Source organism: Rutidosis leptorrhynchoides, chromosome 9 (genome assembly GCF_046630445.1).
Source record: "Rutidosis leptorrhynchoides isolate AG116_Rl617_1_P2 chromosome 9, CSIRO_AGI_Rlap_v1, whole genome shotgun sequence".
NCBI lineage: Eukaryota > Viridiplantae > Streptophyta > Magnoliopsida > Asterales > Asteraceae > Rutidosis > Rutidosis leptorrhynchoides.
Genome location: NC_092341.1, coordinates 50,058,337 through 50,072,006, shown reverse-complemented (window position 1 = coordinate 50,072,006; position 13,670 = coordinate 50,058,337).

Below are 13,670 nucleotides of genomic sequence, written 5' to 3'. Positions count from 1 at the left end.
ATATTTGTAAATATATAATATATATATATATATATATATATATATATATATATATATATATATATATATATATATATATATATAAGTAGTATTATTATTATAAAAGGGGGTTTTTACCATTTAATGACCGGTTTGTCGATTTTAAAACATAAGTCGCAGTTAAAACCTAATGTAAAATATTAAAAATAAAAGACTTAATTTAAAGTATAAAGTAAATGACAATAATAAAATTGCGATAAATTAAAGTGCGATAAATAAATAAAATTGCAATAATTAAAGAAATACGATAATTAAAATGACAATAAATTAAAGTGCGATAATTAAAAGTGCAATTAAATATGAAATAAAGGAATTATGCTTTTTTAAACTTCCGTAATCATGATGTTTGACGTGTTGATTTTAGTTTATTACTATGGGTTAATTGTCCTTTGTCCTGGATTATTCAATATGTCCATCTGGTTTTTGTCCATAACAGTCCATCAGTCATAAATATAAAGTGCGAGTGTCCTCGTCAAATTATCCTTATATCCGAAGTCAAATATTCCAACTAATTGGGGACTTAAACTATAATTAAACCAAGTGTCCTTGTATGTAATTTACGCCTGTTTTAATAAGTCCATTAACTATTAATCCATTCCCGTGTCCGGTTAAATGAACGATTATTAGTACTTATAAATATCCCGCCCATCGTGTCCGATCGAGTGTATGTGGTTATTTATAGGTACGTCCAATTGTAAATCTTTATATTAAATTAACAAACTATCATTTAATTAAACAAATATAAAGCCCATTAATAGCCCATAGTCTAATTTCCACAAGTGTCGTTCTTTTATCCAAACCCCAATTATGGTACAAAGCCCAATTACCCCGTCTTTAATATTTAGCCCAACATCACGATTACTTCGGCTTAAATAAGCATAATAATAACTTAGCTACGAGACATTAATTTAAAAAGGTTGAACATAACTTACAATGATTAATAATAGCGTAGCGTTTCACGGACAGAATTTCGACTTACACTCTTACAACATTCGCTAACATACCCTTATTATTAAACTCTAATATTAAAATTATAATTAAAATATAAATATAAATATATATCGTATGAGGGAGAGGAAAGAAAAAGATGTGTTTTGTTCGACCAAAACTGCGAAATTTATAGGTCCTGACCCAAAATTTGGGGCCATGCGATCGCATGGATTTTGCACCTCCAGGCCATGCGATCGCATGGAACAGGAATCCAGCTCACATACTTTTGTTTGCTTTCTTGCCGACGGTTTTATTAAATAATATAATATATAAATAATTTTAAGAATTAATTATATATTATATTATATTCATGTGCATAGTTGACTTGTAATTTTTAGTCCGTTGTGTCGAGCGTTAAGAGTTGACTCTGGTCCCGGTTCCGGATTTTCGAACGTCCTTGCGTACAATTTAATATCTTGTACTTTGCGTTTTGCGTCTTGTATTCTTGTAATTTTGAGACATTTCTCATCAATAATTTGAACCACTTTGATTGTACTTTGTACTTTTTAGCTTTTTGGTCGTTTGCATCTTCAATTCGTCGAATCTGTCTTTTGTCTTCACCTTTTATTATTTAAACGAATATCACTTGTAAATAGAACAATTGCAACTAAAAGCTTGTCTTTCTTTAGGGATAAGGCTATGAAATATATGTTCGTTTTTAGCATTATCACAAGACGTGTCTAGACTAAAAATGATAAGCAGGTAATTTCCTAAGGATGATAAGCAGATGATTTCCGACTAGAAATGATAAGCAAAACTTTTGACATGTAGACACGGTTGAAGTCTAGACTCACTAATGTATCCTAACGACTTATCAGTAAGACACACTAATGCAGACCTGTTCGCTAAGACCACTGCTCTGATACCAACTGAAAGGACACGTTCATATATGAAATGTCCCGTTCTTATTGATTAAAAACGTTCCATATTAATTGATTTCGTTGCGAGGTTTTGACCTCTATATGAGACGTTTTTCAAAGACTGCATTCATTTTAAAACAAACCATAACCTTTATTTCATCAATAAAGGTTTAAAAAGCTTTACGTAGATTATCAAATAATGATAATCTAAAATATCCTGTTTACACACGACCATTACATAATGGTTTACAATACAAATATGTTACAACAAAATAAGTTTCTTGAATGCAGTTTTTACACAATATCATACAAGCATGGACTCCAAATCTCGTCCTTATTTAAGTATGCGACAGCGGAAGCTCTTAATAATCACCTGAGAATAAACATGCTTAAAACGTCAACAAAAATGTTGGTGAGTTATAGGTTTAACCTATATATATCAAATCATAATAATAGACCACAAGATTTCATATTTCAATACACATCCCATACATAGAGATAAAAATCATTCATATGGTGAACACCTGGTAACCGACATTAACAAGATGCATATATAAGAATATCCCCATCATTCCGGGACACCCTTCGGATATGATATAAATTTCGAAGTACTAAAGCATCCGGTACTTTGGATGGGGCTTGTTGGGCCCGATAGATCTATCTTTAGGATTCGCGTCAATTAGGGTGTCTGTTCCCTAATTCTTAGATTACCAGACTTAATAAAAAGGGGCATATTCGATTTCGATAATTCAACCATATAATGTAGTTTCACGTACTTGTGTCTATTTTGTAAATCATTTATAAAACCTGCATGTATTCTCATCCCAAAAATATTAGATTTTAAAAGTGGGACTATAACTCACTTTCACAGATTTTTACTTCGTCGGGAAGTAAGACTTGGCCACTGGTTGATTCACGAACCTATAACAATATATACATATATATCAAAGTATGTTCAAAATATATTTACAACACTTTTAATATATTTTGATGTTTTAAGTTTATTATGTCAGCTGTCCTCGTTAGTAACCTACAACTAGTTGTCCATAGTTAGATGTACAGAAATAAATCGATAAATATTATCTTGAATCAATCCACGACCCAGTGTATACGTATCACGGTATTGATCACAACTCAAACTATATATATTTTGGAATCAACCTCAACCCTGTATAGCTAACTCCAACATTCACATATAGAGTGTCTATGGTTGTTCCGAAATATATATAGATGCGTCGACATGATAGGTCGAAACATTGTATACGTGTCTATGGTATCTCAAGATTACATAATATACAATACAAGTTGATTAAGTTATGGTTGGAATAGATTTGTTACCAATTTTCACGTAGCTAAAATGAGAAAAATTATCCAATCTTGTTTTACCCATAACTTCTTCATTTTAAATCCGTTTTGAGTGAATCAAATTGCTATGGTTTCATATTGAACTCTATTTTATGAATCTAAACAGAAAAAGTATAGGTTTATAGTCGGAAAAATAAGTTACAAGTCGTTTTTGTAAAGGTAGTCATTTCAGTCGAAAGAACGACGTCTAGATGACCATTTTAGAAAACATACTTCCACTTTGAGTTTAACCATAATTTTTGGATATAGTTTTATGTTCATAATAAAAATCATTTTCTCAGAATAACAACTTTTAAATCAAAGTTTATCATAGTTTTTAATTAACTAACCCAAAACAGCCCGCGGTGTTACTACGACGGCGTAAATCTGGTTTTACGGTGTTTTTCGTGTTTCCAGGTTTTAAATCATTAAGTTAGCATATCATATAGATATAGAACATGTGTTAAGTTGATTTTAAAAGTCAAGTTAGAAGGATTAACTTTTGTTTGCGAACAAGTTTAGAATTAACTAAACTATGTTCTAGTGATTACAAGTTTAAACCTTCGAATAAGATAGCTTTATATGTATGAATCGAATGATGTTATGAACATCATTACTACCTTAAGTTCCTTGGATAAACCTACTGGAAAAGAGAAAAATGGATCTAGCTTCAACGGATCCTTGGATGGCTCGAAGTTCTTGAAGCAGAATCATGACACGAAAACAAATTCAAGTAAGATCATCACTTGAAATAAGATTGTTATAGTTATAGAAATTGAACCAAAGTTTGAATATGATTATTACCTTGTATTAGAATGATAACCTACTGTAAGAAACAAAGATTTCTTGAGGTTGGATGATCACCTTACAAGATTGGAAGTGAGCTAGCAAACTTGAAAGTATTCTTGATTTTATGTAACTAGAACTTGTAGAATTTATGAAGAACACTTAGAACTTGAAGATAGAACTTGAGAGAGATCAATTAGATGAAGAAAATTGAAGAATTAAAGTGTTTGTAGGTGTTTTTGGTCTTTGGTGTATGGATTAGATATAAAGGATATGTAATTTTGTTTTCATGTAAATAAGTCATGAATGATTACTCATATTTTTGTAATTTTATGAGATATTTCATGCTAGTTGCCAAATGATGGTTCCCACATGTGTTAGGTGACTCACATGGGCTGCTAAGAGCTGATCATTGGAGTGTATATACCAATAGTACATACATCTAAAAGCTGTGTATTGTACGAGTACGAATACGGGTGCATACGAGTAGAATTGTTGATGAAACTGAACGAGGATGTAATTGTAAGCATTTTTGTTAAGTAGAAGTATTTTGATAAGTGTATTGAAGTCTTTAAAAAGTGTATAAATACATATTAAAACACTACATGTATATACATTTTAACTGAGTCGTTAAGTCATCGTTAGTCGTTACATGTAAGTGTTGTTTTGAAACCTTTAGGTTAACGATCTTGTTAAATGTTGTTAACCCAATGTTTATAATATCAAATGAGATTTTAAATTATTATATTATCATGATATTATCATGTATGAATATCTCTTAATATGATATATATACATTAAATGTCTTTACAACGATAATCGTTACATATATGTCTCGTTTAAAAATCATTAAGTTAGTAGTCTTGTTTTTACATATGTAGTTCATTGTTAATATACTTAATGATATGTTTACTTATCATAGTATCATGTTAACTATATATATATATATATATATATATATATCCATATATATGTCATCATATAGTTTTTACAAGTTTTAACGTTCGTGAATCACCGGTCAACTTGGGTGGTCAATTGTCTATATGAAACATATTTCAATTAATCAAGTCTTAACAAATTTGATTGCTTAACATGTTGGAAACACTTAATCATGTAAATAACAATTTCATTTAATATATATATAAACATGGAAAAGTTTGGGTCACTACAGTACCTACCCGTTAAATAAATTTCGTCCCGAAATTTTAAGCAGTTGGAGGTGTTGACGTATCTTCTGGAAATAAATGCAGGTATTTCTTCTTCATCTGATCTTCACGCTCCCAGGTGAACTCGGGTCCTCTACGAGCATTCCATCGAACCTTAACAATTGGTATCTTGTTTTGCTTAAGTCTTTTAACCTCACGATCCATTATTTCGATGGGTTCTTCGATGAATTGAAGTTTTTCGTTGATTTGGATTTCATCTAACGGAATAGTGAGATCTTCTTTAGCAAAACATTTCTTCAAATTCGAGACGTGGAAAGTGTTATGTACAGCTGCGAGTTGTTGAGGTAACTCAAGTTGGTAAGCTACTGGTCCGACACGATCAATAATCTTGAATGGTCCAATATACCTTGGATTTAATTTTCCTCGTTTACCAAATCGAACAATGCCTTTCCAAGGTGCAACTTTAAGCATGACCATCTCTCCAATTTCAAATTCTATATCTTTTCTTTTAATGTCAGCGTAGCTCTTTTGTCGACTTTGGGCGGTTTTCAACCGTTGTTGAATTTGGATGATCTTCTCGGTAGTTTCTTGTATAATATCCGGACCCGTAATCTGTCTATCCCCCACTTCACTCCACCAAATCGGAGACCTGCACTTTCTACCATAAAGTGCTTCAAACGGCGCCATCTCAATGCTTGAATGGTAGCTGTTGTTGTAGGAAAATTCTGCTAACGGTAGATGTCGATCCCAACTGTTTCCGAAATCAATAACACATGCTCGTAGCATGTCTTCAAGCGTTTGTATCGTCCTTTTGCTCTGCCCATCAGTTTGTGGATGATAGGCAGTACTCATGTCTAGACGAGTTCCTAATGCTTGCTGTAATGTCTGCCAGAATCTTGAAATAAATCTGCCATCCCTATCAGAGATAATAGAGATTGGTATTCCATGTCTGGAGACGACTTCCTTCAAATACAGTCGTGCTAACTTCTCCATCTTGTCATCTTCTCTTATTGGCAGGAAATGGGCTGATTTGGTGAGACGATCAACTATTACCCAAATAGTATCAAAACCACTTGCAGTCCTTGGCAATTTAGTGATGAAATCCATGGTAATGTTTTCCCATTTCCATTCTGGGATTTCGGGTTGTTGAAGTAGACCTGATGGTTTCTGATGCTCAGCTTTGACCTTAGAACACGTCAAACATTCTCCTACGTATTTAGCAACATCGGCTTTCATACCCGGCCACCAAAAATGTTTCTTGAGATCCTTGTACATCTTCCCCGTTCCAGGATGTATTGAGTATATGGTTTTATGAGCTTCTCTAAGTACCATTTCTCTCATATCTCCAAATTTTGGTACCCAAATCCTTTCAGCCCTATACCGGGTTCCGTCTTCCCGAATATTAAGATGCTTCTCCGATCCTTTGGGTATTTCATCCTTTAAATTTCCCTCTTTTAAAACTCCTTGTTGCGCCTCCTTTATTTGAGTAGTAAGGTTATTATGAATCATTATATTCATAGATTTTACTCGAATGGGTTCTCTGTCCTTCCTGCTCAAGGCATCGGCTACCACATTTGCCTTCCCCGGGTGGTAACGAATCTCAAAGTCGTAATCATTCAATAATTCAATCCACCTACGCTGCCTCATATTCAGTTGTTTCTGATTAAATATGTGTTGAAGACTTTTGTGGTCGGTATATATAATACTTTTGACCCCATATAAGTAGTGCCTCTAAGTCTTTAATGCAAAAACAACCGCGCCTAATTCCAAATCATGCGTCGTATAATTTTGTTCGTGAATCTTCAATTGTCTAGACGCATAAGCAATCACCTTCGTTCGTTGCATTAATACACAACCGAGACCTTGCTTTGATGCGTCACAATAAATCATAAAATCATCATTCCCTTCAGGCAATGACAATACAGGTGCCGTAGTTAGCTTTTTCTTCAATAACTGAAACGCTTTCTCTTGTTCATCATTCCATTCAAATTTCTTCCCTTTATGCGTTAATGCAGTCAAGGGTTTTGCTATTCTGGAAAAGTCTTGGATGAACCTTCTGTAGTAACCAGCTAGTCCTAAAAACTGGCGTATGTGTTTCGGAGTTTTCGGGGTTTCCCACTTTTCAACAGTTTCTATCTTTGCCGGATCCACCTTAATACCTTCTTTGTTCACTATGTGACCGAGGAATTGAACTTCTTCCAACCAAAATGCACACTTTGAAAACTTAGCGTACAATTCTTCCTTCCTCAATACTTCTAACACCTTTCTCAAATGTTCACCGTGTTCTTAGTCATTCTTTGAGTAAATAAGTATGTCATCAATTAAAACAATGACAAACTTGTCAAGGTATGGTCCACACACTCGGTTCATAAGGTCCATGAACACAGCTGGTGCATTAGTTAAACCAAACGGCATGACCATAAACTCGTAATGACCGTAACGTGTTCTGAAAGCAGTCTTTGGAATATCATCTTCTTTCACCCGCATTTGATGATACCCGGAACGTAAGTCAATCTTTGAATAAACAGACGAGCCTTGTAGTTGATCAAATAAGTCATCGATTCTCGGTAGTGGGTAGTGGTTCTTGATGGTAAGTTTGTTCAACTCTCGGTAGTCGATACACAACCTGAATGTACCATCTTTCTTCTTGACAAACAAAACAGGAGCTCCCCACGGTGATGTGCTTGGTCGAATGAAACCACGCTCTAAAAGTTCTTGTAATTGGCTTTGCAGTTCTTTCATCTCGCTGGGTGCGAGTCTGTAAGGAGCACGAGCTATTGGTGCAGCTCCTGGTACAAGATCTATTTGAAATTCAACGGATCGATGTGGGGGTAATCCCGGTAATTCTTTCGGAAATACATCGGGAAATTCTTTTGCAATGGGAACATCATTGATGCTCTTTTCTTCAGTTTATACTTTCTCGACGTGTGCTAGAACAGTATAGCAACCTTTTCTTATTAGTTTTTGTGCCTTCAAACTACTAATAAGATGTAGCTTCGTGTTGCCCTTTTCTCCGTACACCATTAAGGGTTTTCCTTTTTCTCGTATAATGCGAATTGCATTTTTGTAACAAACGATCTCTGCTTTCACTTCTTTCAACCAGTCCATACCGATTATCACATCAAAACTCCCTAACTCTACTGGTATCAAATCAATCTTAAATGTTTCGCTAACCAGTTTAATTTCTCGATTCCGACATATATTATCTGCTGAAATTAATTTACCATTTGCTAATTCGAGTAAAAATTTACTATCCAAAGGCGTCAATGGACAACTTAATTTAGCACAAAAATCTCTACTCATATAGCTTCTATCCGCACCCGAATCAAATAAAACATAAGCAGATTTATTGTCAATAAGAAACGTACCCGTAACAAGCTTCGGGTCTTCCTGTGCCTCTGCCGCATTAATATTGAAAACTCTTCCGTGGCCTTGTCCATTCGTGTTCTCCTGGTTCGGGCAATTTCTAATAATGTGGCCCGGTTTTTCACATTTATAACAAACTACATTGGCATAACTTGCTCCGACACTACTTGCTCCGCCATTACTCGTTCCAACACCATTTGTTCCTTTCGTTCTATTAACCCCTGGTCCGTAGACCTCACACTTCGCCGCGCTATGACCATTTCTTTTACACTTGTTGCAAAATTTGGTGCAGAACCCCGAGTGATACTTTTCACACCTTTGGCATAGCTGCTTCTGATTGTTGTTGTTGTTGCGGTTATTATTGTTGTTGGGATGATTGTTGTAGTTGTTGTTGTTGTTGTTGTTGTTGGGCCGTTTGTTGTAGTAGCGATTGATGTTGCGATTGTTGGGATAATTGTTGCGATTACTGTTGTAATTGCTGTTGTTGTTGTATTGGTGATTCTTATCACCGTTTTCCTCCCACTTTCTTTTGACTTGCTTTACATTGGCCTCTTCAGCAGTCTGTTCTTTAATTCTTTCTTCAATCTGGTTCACTAGTTTGTGAGCCATTCTACATGCCTGTTGTATGGAGGCGGGCTCGTGTGAACTTATATCTTCTTGGATTCTTTCTGGTAATCCTTTCACAAACGCGTCGATCTTCTCTTCCTCATCTTCGAATGCTCCCGGACACAATAGGCACAATTCTGTGAATCGTCTTTCGTACGTGGTAATATCAAATCCTTGGGTTCGTAACCCTCTAAGTTCTGTCTTGAGCTTATTGACCTCGGTTCTGGGACGGTACTTCTCGTTCATCAAGTGCTTGAATGCTGACCACGGTAGTGCGTACGTATCGTCTTGTCCCATTTGCTCTAGATAGGTATTCCACCATGTTAACGCAGAACCTGTGAAGGTATGCGTAGCGTACTTCACTTTGTCCTCTTCATTACACTTACTTATGGAAAACACCGATTCGACCTTCTCGGTCCACCGTTTCAATACGATCGGTCCTTCGGTTCCATCAAATTCCAAAGGTTTGCAGGCAGTAAATTCTTTGTAGGTGCATCCTACACGATTTCCTGTACTGCTAGATCCAAGGTTATTGTTGGTATGTAGCGCAGCCTGTACTGCGGCTATGTTTGAAGCTAGAAAAGTACGGAATTCCTCTTCATTCATATTCACGGTGTGTCGAGTAGTCGGTGCCATTTCCTTCAAAATAGTCAAATGGAACAAGTTAATCATACAGAATATTAAGAGTAGTTAATAGTATTTTGTAGCATAATATGAACTCATTTATAAAAGCTTTTTCTTCATATTAGCGTTTTATAAGTTTAAATTCGGGTAGTACCTACCCGTTAAGTTCATACTTAGTAGCTAATATACAATTCAACTACTACAATTCTATATGAAAAATTGATTATAATAATATTTCGCGTTCAAACTTTTACACAATATTTTACAAACTTACAATACCGCTTATTTTACATATAGCATGAAATATAGCACACAATAAATTTGATACAAGATGGTTGTGAAGATAATTCTAGCTAGTACACAAGTCGTTCAGCAAAGGCAATAAAGACACGTAATTCATACGTCCAAAAACAAGTCATGCATTCTGGTTTTACTAGAATTACTTCCCATCCTTGGTCTTGTGGAACATAACCGTTATGGCCGTTGATAAGACAGCGTGTTGTAACGTCGTCAAAGGGACGAGGGTTACGTAATGTCCAACAGTCCTGTAACAATCTAAAAACCTCATTTCTTACCCTAATTACCGACTCCGTCACTTGTGGAAACGTTTTGTTTAATAGTTGTAGCCCGATGTTCTTGTTCTCACTTTGGTGAGAAGCGAACATTACTAATCCGTAAGCATAACATGCTTCTTTATGTTGCATGTTAGCCGCTTTTTCTAAATCACGAAGTCCAATATTCGGATATATTGAGTCAAAATAATTTCTTAACCCATTGCGTAAAATAGCATTTGGGTTCCCCGCAATATATGCGTCAAAGTAAACACATCTTAACTTATGGGTTTCCCAATGTGATATCCCCCATCTTTCAAACGAAAGTCTCTTATAAACCAAGACATTCTTGGAACGTTCTTCGAATGTCTTACAAACTGATCTCGCCTTAAATAGTTGTGCCGAGGAATTCTGACCGACTCTAGACAAGATTTCATCAATCATGTCTCCGGGTAGGTCTCTTAAAATATTAGGCTGTCTATCCATTTTGTGTTTTTAAACTGTAAAATAGACAAGAGTTAGATTTATAAAAAAAAATATACTTATTAATACAAGCAATTTTTACATATATCATAAAGCATAAGCACACTATATTACATATATTACACCACACGAATACAACTATCTTATTCCGACTCGCTCGTTTCTTCTTCTTCGGTTTTGGTTCGTTTTGCCAAGTTTCTAGGGATATATGATGTTCCCCTAATACGAGCCGTCGTTTTCCACATTGGTTTAGAAAAACCTGGTGGTTTAGAGGTTCCCGGGTCATTGTTACAACTTAAGAACTTCGGGGGTTGACGATACATGAAAAGTTCATCGGGGTTGGAATTAGATTTCTCTATTTTATACCCTTTCCCTTATTATTTTCTTTTGCCTTTTTAAATTCAGTTGGGGTAATTTCTATAACATCATCGGAATTCTCATCGGAATCTGATTCATCGGAGAATTGGTAATCCTCCCAATATTTTGCTTCCTTGGCGGAAACACCATTGACCATAATTAACCTTGGTCGGTTGGTTGAGGATTTTCTTTTACGTAACCGTTTTATTATTTCCCCCACCGGTTCAATTTCTTCATCCGGTTCCGATTCTTCTTCCGGTTCCGATTCCTCTTCCGGTTCCGATTCCTCCTCCGGTTCCGACTCTTCTTCTGGTTCCTCTTCGGGAACTTGTGAATCAGTCCACGAATCATTCCAATTTACATTTGACTCTTCATTATTATTAGGTGAGTCAATGGGACTTGTTCTAGAGGTAGACATCTATCACATAATATCAAACGCGTTAAGAGATTAATATATCACATAATATTACATGTTAAAAATATATAGTTTCCAACAAAATTTGTTAAGCAATCATTTTTCAAGTAAACACGGTCGAAGTCCAGACTCACTAATGCATCCTAACAAACTCGATAAGACACACTAATGCAAAATTCTGGTTCTCTAAGACCAACGCTCGGATACCAACTGAAATGTCCCGTTCTTATTGATTAAAAACGTTCCATATTAATTGATTTCGTTGCGAGGTTTTGACCTCTATATGAGACGTTTTTCAAAGACTGCATTCATTTTAAAACAAACCATAACCTTTATTTCATCAATAAAGGTTTAAAAAGCTTTACGTAGATTATCAAATAATGATAATCTAAAATATCCTGTTTACACACGACCATTACATAATGGTTTACAATACAAATATGTTACAACAAAATAAGTTTCTTGAATGCAGTTTTTACACAATATCATACAAGCATGGACTCCAAATCTCGTCCTTATTTAAGTATGCGACAGCGGAAGCTCTTAATAATCACCTGAGAATAAACATGCTTAAAACGTCAACAAAAATGTTGGTGAGTTATAGGTTTAACCTATATATATCAAATCATAATAATAGACCACAAGATTTCATATTTCAATACACATCCCATACATAGAGATAAAAATCATTCATATGGTGAACACCTGGTAACCGACATTAACAAGATGCATATATAAGAATATCCCCATCATTCCGGGACACCCTTCGGATATGATATAAATTTCGAAGTACTAAAGCATCCGGTACTTTGGATGGGGCTTGTTGGGCCCGATAGATCTATCTTTAGGATTCGCGTCAATTAGGGTGTCTGTTCCCTAATTCTTAGATTACCAGACTTAATAAAAAGGGGCATATTCGATTTCGATAATTCAACCATATAATGTAGTTTCACGTACTTGTGTCTATTTTTTAAATCATTTATAAAACCTGCATGTATTCTCATCCCAAAAATATTAGATTTTAAAAGTGGGACTATAACTCACTTTCACAGATTTTTACTTCGTCGGGAAGTAAGACTTGGCCACTGGTTGATTCACGAACCTATAACAATATATACATATATATCAAAGTATGTTCAAAATATATTTACAACACTTTTAATATATTTTGATGTTTTAAGTTTATTATGTCAGCTGTCCTCGTTAGTAACCTACAACTAGTTGTCCACAGTTAGATGTACAGAAATAAATCGATAAAATTATCTTGAATCAATCCACGACCCAGTGTATACGTATCTCAGTATTGATCACAACTCAAACTATATATATTTTGGAATCAACCTCAACCCTGTATAGCTAACTCCAACATTCACATATAGAGTGTCTATGGTTGTTCCGAAATATATATAGATGTGTCGACATGATAGGTCGAAACATTGTATACGTGTCTATGGTATCTCAAGATTACATAATATACAATACAAGTTGATTAAGTTATGGTTGGAATAGATTTGTTACCAATTTTTACGTAGCTAAAATGAGAAAAATTATCCAATCTTGTTTTACCCATAACTTCTTCATTTTAAATCCGTTTTGAGTGAATCAAATTGCTATGGTTTCATATTGAACTCTATTTTATGAATCTAAACAGAAAAAGTATAGGTTTATAGTCGGAAAAATAAGTTACAAGTCATTTTTGTAAAGGTAGTCATTTCAGTCGAAAGAACGACGTCTAGATGACCATTTTAGAAAACATACTTCCACTTTGAGTTTAACCATAATTTTTGGATATAGTTTTATGTTCATAATAAAAATCATTTTCTCATAATAACAACTTTTAAATCAAAGTTTATCATAGTTTTTAATTAACTAACCCAAAACAGCCTGCGGTGTTACTACGATGGCGTAAATCTGGTTTTACGGTGTTTTTCGTGTTTTCAGGTTTTAAATCATTAAGTTAGCATATCATATAGATATAGAACATGTGTTAAGTTGATTTTAAAAGTCAAGTTATAAGGATTAACTTTTGTTTGCGAACAAGTTTAGAATTCACTAAACTATGTTCTAGTGATTACAAGTGTAA